The sequence below is a fragment of the Aotus nancymaae genome, unplaced genomic scaffold (genome assembly GCF_030222135.1).
Source record: "Aotus nancymaae isolate 86718 unplaced genomic scaffold, 86718_ANA_hifiasm-v0.15.2.pri h1tg000039l, whole genome shotgun sequence".
In the NCBI taxonomy this organism is placed as follows: Eukaryota; Metazoa; Chordata; class Mammalia; order Primates; family Aotidae; genus Aotus; species Aotus nancymaae.
Genome location: NW_026988453.1, coordinates 2,007,411 through 2,024,274, shown reverse-complemented (window position 1 = coordinate 2,024,274; position 16,864 = coordinate 2,007,411). Strand labels below are relative to the sequence as shown.

The 16,864-nt window shown below is 36.6% G+C and overlaps 1 long non-coding RNA gene across 1 annotated transcript in view; it reads left to right on the top strand.

Annotated features, from left to right (window-relative positions):
* The window catches only part of LOC105722213 (uncharacterized), a 93,192-nt gene extending 76,655 nt beyond the window's left edge, over positions 1–16,537 (top strand). The window contains exon 3 of the long non-coding RNA XR_001108514.2: positions 16,077–16,537. This is a non-coding gene — a long non-coding RNA (uncharacterized LOC105722213). The remainder of the gene's footprint in view (positions 1–16,076) is intronic.
* The last annotated feature ends 327 nt before the right edge of the window (positions 16,538–16,864 follow it).

Here is a 16,864-nt window from a genome sequence, read left to right as displayed (position 1 = left end):
ATTAAACATGGAAAAGTTCAGATACATCCCTGTTTCATATTCTATGGCTATTTGTTACTTCAAAGCTTACTTCTAGTTGATCACTAGCCCCTGTTTCTCTCAAAAAAATCTGTTAAAGTCTCCATGTAAACAATTTGTCTAAAAGGTATTAAACAATTAATAGCTTTAAAATATTCTAAGTGACTAAAATGTCAGAATGTATAAAAATTTGGAAGATGTATTTCACTAACATTTCAAAGTAATTGCCTTGACTTGAATAATCATGATCACCTTCAAAGCAGCACTCCAAATTACTGTGGGTTGTCCCCCTACAGATAATCACTCCATAACCATATTAGATGCAAGTTAAATGGATGAAATAATGACTTTCTATTCTGGTTTTGATACATCCAAGGTGACTTTTGTTTTAATTGATGGTAGAAAATTATTGAAAATATAAATTCAGTGGAGTTCATAATAATTTTAAAATAAGCATTAATGATAAAAACACTTAGAAAATAAGACTATGAAAAGAATCCCTCACTCATCTACCCATAAAGACATGTTAGGCAATGTTAGCTGTTATTTAAAATAATTGGAAATGAATGGTTTTATAGCATACATAGATTGTATTTACCGTTCACTGTATTAATGAAGTCTTTGTGTCATAAGCTAAGAAAAATGAATTGAGCTGGTATCTTCATTTATAATTTGTTCAGTGTTTTCTAAAGAAGATTATTCTTAGAAAATCATACTAATTTTAAAACCTTATTTTTGAATAAAATATATTAAATATATAATGTAAATATAAATGATAGCATCAACACTAATTTAGATTGAGGAAATCTAAGGTAATTCTGTTTAATTTTGTATAAGCTACATATATAAATGCTTACCTCCTATAAGCATAACAATATTTAAATTATAAGATATTGTTTGGATTTGATACCCCAAAGCACTTTGAATAACAAATTCTCCTTGTCTTTAACAGTGAGATAATTTCATCTCTGGAACTAAGCCAATAGAGACCTTTTTTTTTTAGCTTAATGAAACCAATCCTTTTCTCTCATATGACGTGATATGGAGGCTTGCCAAACTCTTCGTTGGAAGAATCAAGCTTCTTATTTGTCTTCTTTTGTATTCTTTTGAAATGGCATAAAAATGCATAAAATATATGATTAAAGGTACTCTTGTTTCTGTCTCCCATCCCCTTCAGATACTTACAGATCCTGTAAAGTCAGCAGAATTCTGAGTTTTGAGGTTGCTTCAGTGAACATTCAACGCTGTCGGTGAGTTTGGAATTAAAATCAAAACCATCGACCGTTGATTGTACCCTATGGCTAACCATCATCTACTCCATGGCGCTCAGAATTTGCTGAAGACAGGAAACCAAAGCGGGACACCCCGGGACTTTCTCTTCCCTGTGCGGAGATTATTTTTTAAAAGGTCACAATCAACATTCATTGCTGTCGGTGGGTTGAACTGTGTGGACAAGCTCACTGAACAATGAATGCAACTGTGGCCCCGCTTTTTGCTGTCACAATCAACAGATATTCCATCTTTGAACGATGTACTCGAAGTAGGAGTATTGTTCTTTAACTTTTCCAATCCTTCAGCGTCTTCAGCTTTATTTATTCAATTTAGAGCCTGCGATGAGTTTCAGTGAAAAAGGCACTGGTTTAAACACGAATAATACTTCTCTACTTTTTGTATGCTATAAACAGAGCATGTTTAGAAAAGGCAAAACTATTTTGTCCATCAAACATATAGTATCATCATCTAGGTTAGCTCACCCTCCTGCTGTTGTACTGTGAGTGCAAAGAAGACATGAAGAAGGATGTCCACACCCACGTCATCGACAGCAGCAACACTTACAAATATGTGTTCTCTACAACTTCCGTTAGATGTTCTGGTCAAAGTGGGGTAGAAATATGAGATAATTTTATCTTTCTGCTTCTCTTGGTGAGAATTTGCTCATATAATATGTCCTCTTGCTATGCAATGTGCTAAGGAAGAAGAAAATAATATATACATTGTAAGGCCGGCTGCCTCACCTGGAGTTAAATGGACACATTTATCTCTCCCCGTGCCGGCCTCTCCATGCTGACACACTTATCTCTCCCCGTGTCAGCCTCTCTATGCTGGCTCCCCACACCCACTCCTATCTGGTCTCTCTATGCAGGCTCCACACACCCACTCCTGCATTCCTCACTCGACCCCTTCAAAATTTAAAAAGCCCGCCAAAGATTTGTCCAACGGCAGCTTAACATTGACCTCCCCAGCCGGTCAGCCCACCAGTAGTCCCACCTGGCAACCAATGGCAGCTCACCCCATCAGCACCTTGACTTCCCCTGACCAATGAAACTGTCTGCTCTTTGTTTCCCTAGTGATCAATCAAACCCCCTCACCAACAAAACTCACCAATGAAACTGTCTGCTCTTTATTTTCCCTAATAATCAACCCTCCTCACCAATGAAACTGTCTGCTCTTAGTTTCCCTAAAGACCAATCAATTACCTCCACTCCCTATAAAACCCCGCACCCTGAGAAGCCCAGTGTGACTTCTCTGGCCCCTTCCTGGACCACAGAACCTCGCCCGGGAGCTGAATAAATTGGATTCTCATTTTCTCACACTGGCCTCAGTTTCCTCATTTTGACTCGGCAATATACCTTACATACATAACTACGTAACTATCAGAATACTTAGAACAGTCGTATAGTCGATTGATTTTCCCAATTCAATTTCAACTTTAAATTAAAACTTTACCCACTTTCTTTGTGTCTCCCTTCTAAGAACATGGTCTGCATGGTTAGACTTACAGTCACGGCCCATTAACTGCCTCATGTTTACTCATCTGACTTTTTAAGTAAAAGCCTATGCATATCATGGTTTTTCTTAAGTGGTTTGCCTCTACATTTTTATATAGAACATTTGTAATTAAATTTGATCACAGCACTTTTAAGTTTTCCATTTGTAATGACAATAATTATATAGCAAAATAAAATGCTTCCTCGAGTGTGTATGTTTGGAGTACCTGGATGGCTTCAATATTCATTTTTTTAAAAATGGTCAAATACATTATCCTTTCTGTTCCATGATCTTTTAAATACCATTTGCCTTTAACTCCCATTACAGAAACTCATTCCTGGGACCCAGCTCTAGATTTCATCATAACCTTAAAATATTTACTCACATCTGATATTTAATTTCCCACTCTATTTATCACTTCTTACCATTCTGGTTTCTCATCGTCTTATCTTCAAGACAATTGTCCTTTCAGTGTCAGTGTTGCTGAAAAATAAAATCACATAATCACATGGACACATTAGTACCCACACTCAGAGGCCTCCAAATGCCTCGGTCCCTCCACTCTGACCTGGTATTTCTTCTTCTCCACTCCCTGGCACTTAGCCTAAATGTCTACCTCTCCTTAACTGTTCCTTTCCACGATTCCACTTTCAACAGATGAACTGACTTCTCCTTTTCATTGAGAAGCTTGACTCCGTCTGATTATTCCCTCTGCTTCCTTGTGTATAGCCTGTGAATCCATAGGATTCTGCCCCGAGTTCTCTCACGTGAGCCTCCTGCCTTGCTCAGGACGTCTCTTCCCCTGTGATATCCCCCTCCTCTCTCACCATGTGGCTCTTTCCATTTCACATGTGACAAGTTTCCATCTTCTCTCCTGTCAAATAGGAAACAAAAGAAATTTGAGAAAATCCTTCTTTATACTTGCTTTATCCTCAAGTTACTTACCCCGCGTCTTTCTGTCTTTTTAAAAGTTAAGATTTTAGAACTGGTATGCAGTAGCCCGCAGCATTGTCGATGTGTGCTTACTTCCCATTTCACTTCAACTATATGTAATTTGGTATCTTCTACCATGTCTCTTTCCCACTTGTGCATAACATCATTCTAATGACACTGCTTTTCACCAAATCACCAGTGAGCTCCAAATTGCCAAATACAAATCGAACTTTTCTGCCAGTTATCCCACTTGAACTCGTCTTGATGTTTGACACTATGACCACTTCTTCCTGAACTTCAGTCTCCATCCACTTTTATGATCCTACTCTAATTTGAAATTCTGTCTTTATTACAGTAATATCCTACTCATTTATTTAAGAATCTCTTAATCTGCTTAAACTCCCAATGCCCGTATCCTTCTGAGACACATCCTTAGCTTTCTGGCTTTTTCTCTTCTCTTGTCTCACAATCTTTGAAGGAATCTCAGGCACGTGAATGATGTTTACACCTGCTCAGATGCACTGATACCCAAGACTTTAGCTCCAGTTTAGACATCCCAAACCTACATAGCTGTCTTTGCTCCTCTCATAGACCCAAGCCCATCCATGACTACTGATAACTTACCATCTTCTTCCCAAGGGATAACACCCTTGATCTACTTAGCATCCAAAGCCATAAATCTTGATTCATCTCGTGTTCCTGAATGTTGTTTTCTCTCTTTTTCTAAACATAATCGCACAGTCCTGAAGATGTTCACTTTTTATCCTGCTAACATTTTAATTTTCTGTTCACCACTGAACCTTAGTCCAGAAATGCACAACTCTTACTTGGACTATTCCAGTAGTTCCTAACTCCCTACCAACAGCCAGCCATCTGTTCAATATTTTCTTCACAGTATTTTTAAAAAGGTAATCGTATTGTGAAACCCTTGAATGCACCTAGAATAAAATATTTAATAGATTTTTAATTTAAAACAAGAATAATATTTAAAATTGCCAAATATAAATCAATAATTTTCACAGCACCTTTCCTAATTTTTATAATCGTTCTGGTAGAAAAGGTGTTGTGAGTATTAGCTAAATGAGGAAAAAATAATATCTAAAAAGTTATCTAAATGAGAAAAAATAATATCTGAAACTTCACATAATTTCTCAAGTTTAATTTCAGTATATTAAGAAATTAAATGTAATTTTTGAAAATTTTCTAAAATAAACACAGTTGAAGATTTAATAACCTTGAAATGGTGAAGAATATTTTCAATTTTAACACAAACGAAGCAAAAAGAAAAGACGAAAGAATAGATGGCTTTGACTACATTAAACTTCAAAGTGTAATGTGTTAAAAATAATCATATAATGAAAAGGCAGGTGACCAAATGAAAAAGAATATGAACAATAAGTAAGAAAAAAGATTAATACACTTAATATATTATATTTTTAATATAGAAAAAGCAGGAGGAAAAAGTTAACAACTAAAGAGACGAACAGTTGACATGAACAGAGCGGTCACAGATGTAAAGCAAATGAGTGAGACATACATGATGTAAAATTATGCTTTACTTATGAAAATTCAGATTTAAAGCCATGAGATGTCATATTTCTTTAGTAAAGCTAATTGATGAAGAAAATTGAGTGATAGTGACATGAATGTTCTCATACTATACTAGATATGACTGTCTTTGGTTTCTGCTCAAACTTCTGGGCTTGATTTTTCCAATTACATTCGTTTCTTTTTTGAGCATGGAAACACACCCTTCCAACTATGGCAAATGGGATCAGAAGTTCACACCTGTGCCAAAGAGACCCAATCCATCCATTTGACTGAAACTTTTATATTTTCATTCTTGTGAATTTGAATTCAAATAAACTTAAATCCTTCAAAAGTAGAAGGTGAGTACAAGATGTATAATTTCATGAAGCTTTGGAATAGATTAACATTTTACTTTGTTTATGTGTAAACAAAGTAAATAAAAAAAATGGCAGACGGTCAGTGAAGAGCAGCTACAGGAAATAAACATGAGATGTTTCGCAGTTCCCTGAGAGATGGATGAAAAAGCTTTAGTCCAAAAGCTCCAGGTCCAGAAACCATTTTCCCAGCCATATTTGCTCTGATTTTTAAAAAATTATTATTATTTCTTGATGGCTGTTTTGGGTATCCATAATAATTTTAATGACTTGAAATAAGTCCTGTTTTATTTAGCTAAGAATGTTTTCTGTTCTTCTGTTCTTTGTCTTCAAGACTACACAATGCTCATGAGAGTATGATCTGATGTAAACTTTAAGGAAAAATTTCATCAATTCATCAATAATTTAACAATGCTTGTAAACTTTTAATCAATAATTGTATTTCTAGAATTCTCATTTACATATTTATTTATTTTTAATCGACAAATACTAATTATGTATGTTTATAGGATACAATGTGAGGTTTTTTGTTTTTTGTGTTTTTTGAGAAGGAGTTTGGTTCTTGTTGCTCGGGCTGGAGTGAGATGGTATAATCTTGGCTCACTGCAACCTCCGCTCCCTGGGTTCAAGTGATTCTCCTGCCTCAGCCTCCCGAGTAGCTGAGATTACAGGCACCTGCCTGTATTTTTAGTATAGACAGGGTTTCACCATGTTGGCCAGGCTGGTCTCAAAATCCACAGTGATGTTTAGATCTATGAATATATTGTAGAAAAATTACATCAAGTAATTAACATATCCACCATCTCAAGAATTTATCATTTTTTGATAGTGAGACTGTTAAGAATCTATTCTTTTTGGTGATTTTGAAATATACAGCACTTTATTAACTGTGGTCTCCATGGGATACAATAGAATCACTAAAACTTATTCCTCTAGTCTAACTAAAACTTTACAAACTTTAACAAACATGTCTCCTTTCTCTGTTCCTCTTCCACTCTCCCAACCTCCAGTAACCGCATTTTTATTCTGTTTCTATGAAATTCCATTTTTTTTAGATTCTGTGTATAAATGAGATCACACAGTATTTAACTTTCTGTGCCTCCCTTATTTCACTTATATAATGTCCTCCAGTTTCATGTACGTTGTCAGCAACAGCAGAATTCCCTTCCTTTTTAAGGATAAATAACTTTCCATTGTTTATATATACCACATTTATTTTCATCCATTCATCTATTGAACACTGAAGTTGCTTCCATGTCTTAGTTATTGGAAATAATGTTGGAGTGAACATGAGACTGTAGATGTCTCTTTGACAAGCCAATTTTCAGTTCCTTTGGATGTATACCCAGAAGTGAGATTGCTGGATCATATGGTGATTTTCTTTTTAGTATTTTGAGGAACCTCTATACTATTTTCCAAAATGCTTATACTAATTATTTACATTCCCATCAACAGTATACAAGGGCTCTCTTTTTCTGCACATCCTCACCAACACTTCTCATTTGTTTTTGTTTTTGTTTTTTTGATAATGGTCATTTTAACAGGTATGACGTGATATCTTAATGTAGTTTAAATTTGCATTTACCTTATGATAAGAGATGTTGAACATTTTTCTTGTGTATTTTGGCCATTTGTATATCTTCTTTTGGGAAATGCTGGCTGAAATCCTTTATCCATTTTTGAATCAAGTTGTTTCTTTTCTTGCTATTGAATTGTTTAAATTTGAATGCCTTATGTTTTTTTTTTTTTCTTTTTGAGACGGAGTTTCGCTCTTGTTACCCAGGCTGGAGTGCAATGGCGCGATCTCGGCTCACCGCAACCTCCGCCTTCTGGGTTCAGGCAATTCTCCTGCCTCAGCCTCCTGAGTAGCTGGGATTACAGGCACGCGCCACCGTGCCCAGCTAATTTTTTGTATTTTTAGTAGAGACGGGGTTTCACCATGTTGACCAGGATGGTCTCGATCTCTTGACCTCGTGATCCACCCGCCTCGGCCTCCCAAAGTGCTGGGATTACAGGCGTGAGCCAATGCCTTATGTTTTATGGATCTTAACCTCTTACCAGATATGTGATTTGGAATATTCTCTTCCAGTCCATGGATTATCTCTTCACTGTGATAATCGTTTCCTTTGCTGTAGAGAAACAGCTGAATTTAATGCCATCCCACTTGTCTGTTTCTGCTTTTGTTGTTTGTGCTTTTGGGATCCTAGCCAAGAAATCATTGCCCAGACCAATGTTGTGAAGATTTTCTCTCTTCTAAAAGTTCTAGTTACAGGTTTTATATTTAAAGTCCTTTATCCATTTTGAGTTGACACGAGTGTGTGGTATGAGATAAGGGTCCAATTTTATTCTTCTGCAAGTGGCTATCCACTTTTCCCAACACCATTTCTTGAATTAATTGCCTTTCTCCCATTGCGTGTTCTTGGTACGTTTGTTAACAATCAATTGGCCATAGTAGTTGGGTTTAATACTGGACTTTATTGTTTCTTTGGTTGATGTGCCTGTTTTATGCCAGTATGATGCTGTTTTGATTGCAATAGTTTTATGATACATATTGAAATTAGGAAGTGTGATGTTTTTAAATGTATGTATGTATGAAGAGATTCAAAGCAGCATTATTTTTAAAAATTTGATTATAGCAAGCTAAATGTTCAAAAATGAGGATGGGGCAATTTATTATGACACATCATATGATGGAAAATTATAATAACCACATGTTAATTTAAAAATCCTGCTTATAATTAAGTAGAAAGTTTTCAGAACTTAGAGGATTAAATTCCAGCTTACTAGAAGAGTAATCACGGGAAAATTAATTTTCCTAAGCTTCAATTTTTTCAGCTATATAATTTGTATAATACTCCCTACCTGATATTGTTGTGCTAAGGATAAATGAAATAATTCATACAATGACTTTAGCACAGTACCCGACATTCAGTAAGTATTTAGTAGTAGTACTGGTACTAGGAGTAGTAGACTCTACCCCTATGTATGATGGTACCTCATTATGTAACAAGTTATTATTTTTCTTTAACTCTTAGTCCTGGAATTTTGACCATTTTCTATCATATCCATTATATCTACAATGCTGACATAAAAACGTGTTACTTACATTCTTTTAGATAATGGTAAGCCACTAAATTATTTTTATTTTAAGAATATCTTTCTCATTAAATTCCAAATGCATTTGTTTATTAAAATAAAAGCCCTCTAGAGTGCTTGAACTCTAATTCATACTAGCCACAGGGCATTGATGGCAACGTTTAAAATTATTAAATGTTATAAAGCATGCATTTATTTAAACATAAGCAGCACACACACTCAGCATGATACGCTTTATAAAAGTGCTTTAACTGTATTCTCATTCTAAATCTGAAGATAAACTCAGTTCCAAAATTTTAAGATAAATAAACATAAGTAAGAATGAGTTCATTTGAAATATTAAGTCAATTACGTACTCTTATCTTTTGTATTTCTTCTGAAGGAATTTGAGTGCTTGACAGTTAAATGATATAAAGTTCATTGATAACAATTCCATTTTATAGTATACTTTTCATGTACACTGACTTGAATTCATAACATAAAAAAATTAAAATGTTTAATTGACTTCTCATTTGACTTTGAATGTTGCCCTTGATTTTTCATAATGTACATAGGCTATTATTGCATGAAATTAATAATATATTATTATCTCTATAACTAGATCAGTTATAAACTTTATTCATTTTTGAACAAAAGATAAGAAGAATCAAGTTATAACTCACACTCTAGGATTTGTTTTTAAGTAATATTAGGCAGTCATTGCCCAATGGTAGCATCGAGATATCCTAAGAAAGGTATATAAAAAATTAAAATGTATTTTAAATATTTAAATGAATTATTATAGGTGGGTATGTTTTATCAATAATCTTTATTTTCCAGAGAGTTTGAAAAGAAGAGATACTCTAATTGTCACTTGTGATTTCCTTTCAAGACCAGTCATTAGCAAACTTGTTTAGTTAAAATTTTCTCTTCATTTCTGTCTAGATTTTACCTGTTTGAGAAAAATTTATTTAAATTTTCTCCCTTTTTTTTGTTTTGTTTTAAGCTGACAACATATACCTCATTAATGTTTTAAAAGACTCTAAATCTTGGTTCAAAAAAATTACAGCACAAGTTGTTCTTCACTTTTTATTTATTTATTTTTGAGACAGAGTCTCACTCTGTTGCACAGGCTGGAGTGCAGTGGTGCGATCTCCACTTAGGGCCACCTCCGCCTCTTGGGTTCAATCGATTCTCCTGCTTCAACCTCCCAAGCAAGTAGCTGGGATTATAGGCATGTGCCACTGTTGCGCAGGCTGGAGTGCAGTAGTGCAATCTCCACTTAGAGCCACCTCCGCCTCTTGGGTTCAATCGATTCTCCTGCTTCAGCCTCCCAAGCAAGTAGCTGGGATTACAGGCATGTGCCACCATGCCCGGCTAATTTTGTATTTTTAGTAGAGAGGGGGTCTCACTGTGTTGGCCAGGCTGGTCTCAAACTCCTAAGGTCAGGCAATCTGCCTGCCTCAGCCTTCCAAAGTGCTGGGATTACAGGCTTGAGCCACCATGCCCCGGCCTATTCTTCACTTTTGATCAATTTGCAAAATAAGGTTAAATGGGATTATTATTTACTTTATTGAATTCACACAATGATATGGCTGCATGGTCTCCTTTCATCCTCACAAGAACCATTTGAAAAAGGAAATCCTGTTTTAAGGATGAGCACAAGATAATAATAATATGCCTGTTAGAGTGATGGCTATATGCTGTAATATCTACTTTACACTCAAATTTTGAGAACTTAGCTTGTAGTGAATAACTATTTCTAAGAAAAGAAGAATAGTATATTCTGTTAGAAACAATTGCTAAGGTTTACTTATTTTTCACTGGGATTTAGGGCATTATAAACACGTGACCCAAGAACAACGTTTATATCCTCAGACTACATATTTGGAAACACGACATACCAATTTAAGTGATTTAAGTTCTGGTTTTCCTTATTAATCATAGAAAGAAATTTCTACAAGTCAGAGGCTTTACCTGCTTTGTTTGCTGCTCTAAATCTGGCAACATCGACAATGTCAAGCATACAACAGGAGCTCAATAAATATTAGTTGAATGAATGAGTCAAGAATGTATCTATTCATAAAGTATATAATCCAATGCTTTAGGTCCGATGCTGTGAGTCAAAGTTAAGTTGTGGGTGTCTCAGAAAACTACATACAAAATCACGGCGTTTATTTCTTGTGGAGTCATAGCATTTACTTATATATTTACCATATGTGAATTTACCTACTATATTTCTTCCTTCATTATAGAAGTAATTAATTACTTCCTAGCTAAGAAGTAATGTCAAGACAAACCATCACTGAATGAAGCAGAGAAAGAAGAAAGAAAGAAAGAAAGAAAGAAAGAAAGAAAGAAAGAAAGAAAGAAAGAAAGAAAGAAAGAAAGAAAGAAAGAAAAGAAAGGAAAGAAACAAGGAGAAAGAAACAAAGGAAGGAAGGAAGGAAATCCTCACCATAATAATCGTAATATGCCTTGAATAATAAGACACATCTTAGTTACAGAGATGCTAGAATATGAAAAATACACACCTTAGAGTAAGTGTAATACAGTATTTACCCTCAGAACGTCATCAGTGACGGCTTGCATTGTTTATATTAACAAGGAATACACTTAAATCTGAAAAGGTGATTTAAGGAAGAAGAAAAATATGGAAAGTTTTTGGAAATAATTTTAATTTTCTCTTTACCATTTGGCACAAATGAAATGAATTCTTTAACTTTACAACTATTTTAGAGACATTCAAGGGTTATTTTAGTTGTATGGGATTTTTGTCCTATGTATCGATCTTAAAAATTGAAGTTTCTCCTTGTCATTCATGTTAGAATAACTTCTAGGTAAAATGGATTTTTCTTAATTTCTTAAACTATAAATTACAGCTAGTTAGAAAGAGTAGCATTTAAGTTGTAGACATATTTGTGTTTTTCCAAATTATTTATTTCACTTTACTCGTTACCATCACAATCAAATACAATTTTAAATGGTTTTAATCACATTTTCAAGTCCACTTATTCTTCCTCCTCCTTCTAAGAAAGCTAATTGTGAATATGCTGAGTTGCTTAAACAGCCCCTCACCATGCAAATATTCCTGAAAAATCAACACCAAGTAATAGGAATAAAAGATTCTCTGTATTCACCGCTGAGTCTCCCTAAGCCCTGGACAGACAGCTTGGACCCGTGGACATAAAGCCTTAGCTAGTGGCGCCAAATCCCACAAAGCCATTTTTAAGATGCCTGGGTCATGCTATCAATCCTCTTACCTTAGGCAACCCCCTCCTGCTGGTTAAGTGCTAACACATGGTTTACAACTGCAGGAAGGGATATGGTTTACAAATTAAAATTAGATGCAGAATTAAATTGCTTGAACACAGCAAAATAGAAGGGTAGTGGATGGGGTGGAGAGGGCGATTTGCGTATGCCAATGCTCACACACATCTAATTCCAAGACTTGGATTTCCATGAATTTCCTTTAGAATTCTTAGGTTCAGCTTCTGTGTTCATTCCTGAGAGTCATTTTTAGAGCAGGAAACACAGACTCTGGCAAAGAATATGCAGCCCCATGAAAACGCAAGTTCAAATTATGGACTTTACAGCCATAAGAGATTGCTGAGCTAAATACCAGAGCTCCTTTAGAAAGCCAACCAGAGTAATTTAATGACTACTAATGACATTTGTAACTTTTCAGGCTACTATAATAAGAGTAATCAGATCTCAGGCTGCAGGATGTAACATGATCACCTGTGCTTTCCAGAAAAGAATTTTCTGTACACATCGACAGTATTGTACAGCTGGCCAAGCACATTATTGGCAATGTCAGAAGAACAGGGAGGACAAATAGCGTTTCTCCAAATCATTAAATTCCTTTTGCAACTGGTAAGCACATACTAATATTGCAATTAAGATAGATTCATCTGTATTATGTCAAAGATATCAGCCATTGCCCAAAAATCTAAGAACTAAACAACTAGAAAAGAAAAAAGTAAGTTCACAACATGTACTTTCCTGGTTTTTAATATGAAGTCATGAAATCAAAAGTTATTTATTTATTCACTCAACAATTATGTGCTGGGAGGCCATTTATGTAATGGCAGGCTGCTAAGTGTTGGGGGAGATACCATAGTAAGCACAGACATACTTACTACTTCCTGAACGCTTGAAGTCTAGTGGCAGAGAAAGATATCAATCACACAGTTACATAGACAAAGGCCTCTTAAGTAAGGGTCTAGAGAATAAAAGGAACTGGGAAAAGTTACAGATTTTTACGTGCTAGACAGGGAAATTCTTGGTAATGTTCTAAGTAAGAATTGAAAAGGAGCTCTCCAGTTAAGTTGAATGAGTCTGAGGTCTATACATGGTTGGATAAAACAAATCTTACCGTTTATTGTTTGGTAAAGAATCTTCACTTAGGTCCAGTAAAGGTTTGGTGTACTCGGGTTATTCAAAGTTCACGGTCTTTGGCCAGGTGTGGTGGCTCACGCCTGTAATCCCAGGACTTTGAGAGGCCGAGTAGGGCAGATCACCTGAGATCAGGTTCAAGACCAGCCTGGCCAATATGGTGAAACCCCATCTCTACTAAAAATACAAAAAAAAAAAAAAAAAAGCTGGTGTGGTAGTGTACGCCTGTAATCTCAGCTACTCGAGAGGCTGAGGCAGGAGAATCACTGGAATCTAGGAGGCAGAGTCTGCAGTGAGCCAAGCTCATCCTACAGCACTCCAGCCTAGGTAACAGAGCGAAACTCCATCTCAAAAAAGAAAAATTCATAGTCTTTTATGAGATTCAACTGGTTAGAACTAGTCATGATTAATTTAGTTTTGAGACCTCCCAGGCAGGTGCTGCATTAGTGGAAAATTTTCCACTTAACAGATGTAAATGGTAACTATGTTAACTGGTGAAGAGGTTAGGGGCATGGGTTGAGGGTAAGGAGACAAAGAGCATCCCAGGCAGAGAAAATCACGTGTGCAGACACAAAACTGAAATAAGAAAGGCAGCTCAGGGAAAGCGTAGAGACCCATATGATTTGGCTGGAACAGAGCCTGCAAGGAAGCTGCTGTTACGTGAGGCTAAGGAGGTGGTCTATGCCAAGGCCACACAGAAATATATAAGCAATGTTAAAATTTCTTCTGCTATCTTAAGAGCGATAGGAATCCAGTGAAGGATCCTTAAACATGTGATAGGAGCAAAGGTTGAAAGGTAGAGGATGATCTGGTTTATGTTTCAAAAAATTCACTCTGGGACCGTGTGAATGCTGAACTAACAGGATTTACTAGTTGAGCTGCTTATACAACATTTAGGAGGTAATTATTATTACCCAGAAAAGAGATGGTGGAATTCAAAACCGATGATTCCAACGAACCTGCCTGATTTTAACAATGAAAGAGAGAGTGTCAAGGGAGATTATGATTAAGGTGCCCAAATATCAAACTGCACAATAATTCAAAAACCTAATATTTAACCCTTGATCCAAAGCTTTCCTGTCTTAGAGATGGTGGTTGGCAACCTCTAAGATAGGCCCCAGTGAAATCCCCTCCCTTTGAGTGTAGGCTGGACCTAAAATGCAGCAGAGGTGATGGGGGCACTCCCAAGGTTAGGTTACAAAAAAAAAAAAGTGGTTTATATCTTGGTTGTTCTTTTACTTAACCCTTGATCACTCTCTGTGAGGACAACCAGCGGCTGTGTCATGAAGCAGACTTTTGTAGGGGCCCATATGGCAAGGGATGGAGGCCAGCCAACAGCCATGTGAATGAGCTAGCAAGCAGACCCTCCCCTACTCAAATCTTGAGATGACTGAAACTTGGACCAAAATCTTGATTACAAGCCTTATGAGAGATCCTGAGCCAAGAGAAGCCCAGCCAAGCCACGTCACATTCCTGACCCACAGACATGGTGAGGTGAGGAGCCCTTGTTCTTTTAAGCTGCTAAGATTCAGGGTGATTTGTTACACAGCAATAGATGACTGACTCTGAGAGCTTGCTGGCTAAGCAAAGATTTTGTCCCCCACCCTTCTTTTTTGTAACTGTCACTGTATATTTTATATGTCCAGATGCAACTCTTTACTCTTTTTCACTATATTATTCCTTTTCATTTTTCTTACTAAATTATTTATTGAAGTGTTATTTTACAGCAATCAGTATACAGATAGATATACTAGAATGTTCAAATGATTTCAGCTTTGATGGTTTAGAGATTGATAAAGAAAAAAAGAATTGAGATAAAATGTCTTTGTAAAGGTACTGCTTCCATAAATTTGGCACCTTTAAAGAATGGAGAAGCTCAAAGTACAATATATTTATCTTCTCTGTTTCATTCATTTTCAGTAAAAACTCTGGTTATATTGATTATAACTACCTTTAAGCAGGGCACAGTGGCTCATGCCTGTAATCCCAGCATTTTGGGAGGCCGAGGCAGGTGAATCATCTGAGCCCAGGAGTACGAGACCAGCCTGGCCAACATGGTAAAACTGCTTTCTCTACCAAAACTACAAACACTAGGAGGGTGTGGTGATGCATGCCTGTAATCTCAGCTACTAGGGAGGCTGAGGCACGAGAATTGCTTGAACCCAGGAGGCAGTGGTTGCAGTGAGTCAAGATGGCACCACGGCACTCCAACCTGGGGAACCGAGAGAGACTCTGTCCTCCCCCACAAAAAAGTAACTGCTTTCAGATTACTGCTGTGATTATGTAATGATAAGAGAAAGACTTTTGATGTGTCTCATTCATGATAATTTGGCTGCTACTAAATAAGAATGCACAGTGGCTATATAGAAGATATGAAATTATGTCCATGAAAACTTTGCACGCTGGATACAGCAGAGCCTCAGTCTTCAGAATTCCCTCCCCAGCTCTACCTTCCCCCGAGTATTTCTGAGGGTCCCGGGAGACTTTACAAACCCAGTCAACCCGCACACTGCACTAGCCATTTTCTCCATTTGTCTTTTCTTTTGAATTGTGACTATTCCCATTTAGCATCACCGTTCTTTTGGCTACATGTAATCACAGCCAGCCGGCACTGCTTTCTCCTGCAGACAGAGCAATCTCACTGGGAAACCGCAACATGGCTGCCAAGATCTGCATTTCTGGGTCCTCTCACTCCCCTGGAGTGCTGATTCAAACTGCCAGAGCTTCACCATGTAGAGAATTAGGAATTTCTTTCATCTGTCAAGTTAACACTGTGACAAAATTACATTTTCCCCCAATATTATATAAAGTTTTAATGAGTGAGTCTATTTATTTAGGAAATCAAGCATAAATCCATAAGATGGAACGAACAGACCCATCTACAGGCCAAGCACCTTGCTAAATTGAAATCTGCCCCTTATTTTGACTAAGGTTTCATGATTGGGCTAAACCTAAATTCATTTGTTTTTGTTTTCTTAGATGAAGCTGCCTGCATGGAAGTTTATCAATTCTTCATACAATAGAATCCTGGGAAAACTTGGCCAGAATCATCTAAATCACAGCAAAGGCAACTACTTGGCCTCTAACTCCAAGTAAAATAATAAATAATAATATATATGTAATAGTAATAATATATATAATAGTAATAATACTAAAATAATAATAAAAGTAAAATAATAAAGGCAGAACTCCAAAGTAGAATAATCTTCCATCTATTCTTTATTACTTCCTGCTAACAACGGCAACAGCAACACATCACAAATTTTAAAATGTCACATGATTTCACGGAAAAACATTGGGCCCGGTACAGTAGCTCACGCCTGTAATCCCAGCACTTTGGAAGGCCGAAGCGGGCTGATCATGAGGTCAGGAGATTGAGACCATCCTGGCTAACATGGTGAAACTGTCTTTATTAAGAATACGAAAAATTAGCCGGGCATGGTGGCACATGCCTGTAATCCCAGCTACTCAGGAGGCTGAGGCAGGAGAATTGCCTGAACCCAGGAGGCGCAGGTTGCGGTGAGCCGAGGTCATGCCATTGCACTCCAGCCTGGGTAATAAGAGCGAAACTCCGTCTCAAAAAAAAAAAAGAAGAAGAAGAAAACACTAAAAACACTAAATTTAAAAGTTGGGAAACGTGTCAGCCCAGTCTTACCATGACCCACTTCTTTGATGCAAGTCAGACTGATATTCTTCCAGAATCGTATATGACAGTTAATTTCCTTATCTCCAAATGAAGTCTCTGGAATATGTGATCTCTAAACTCT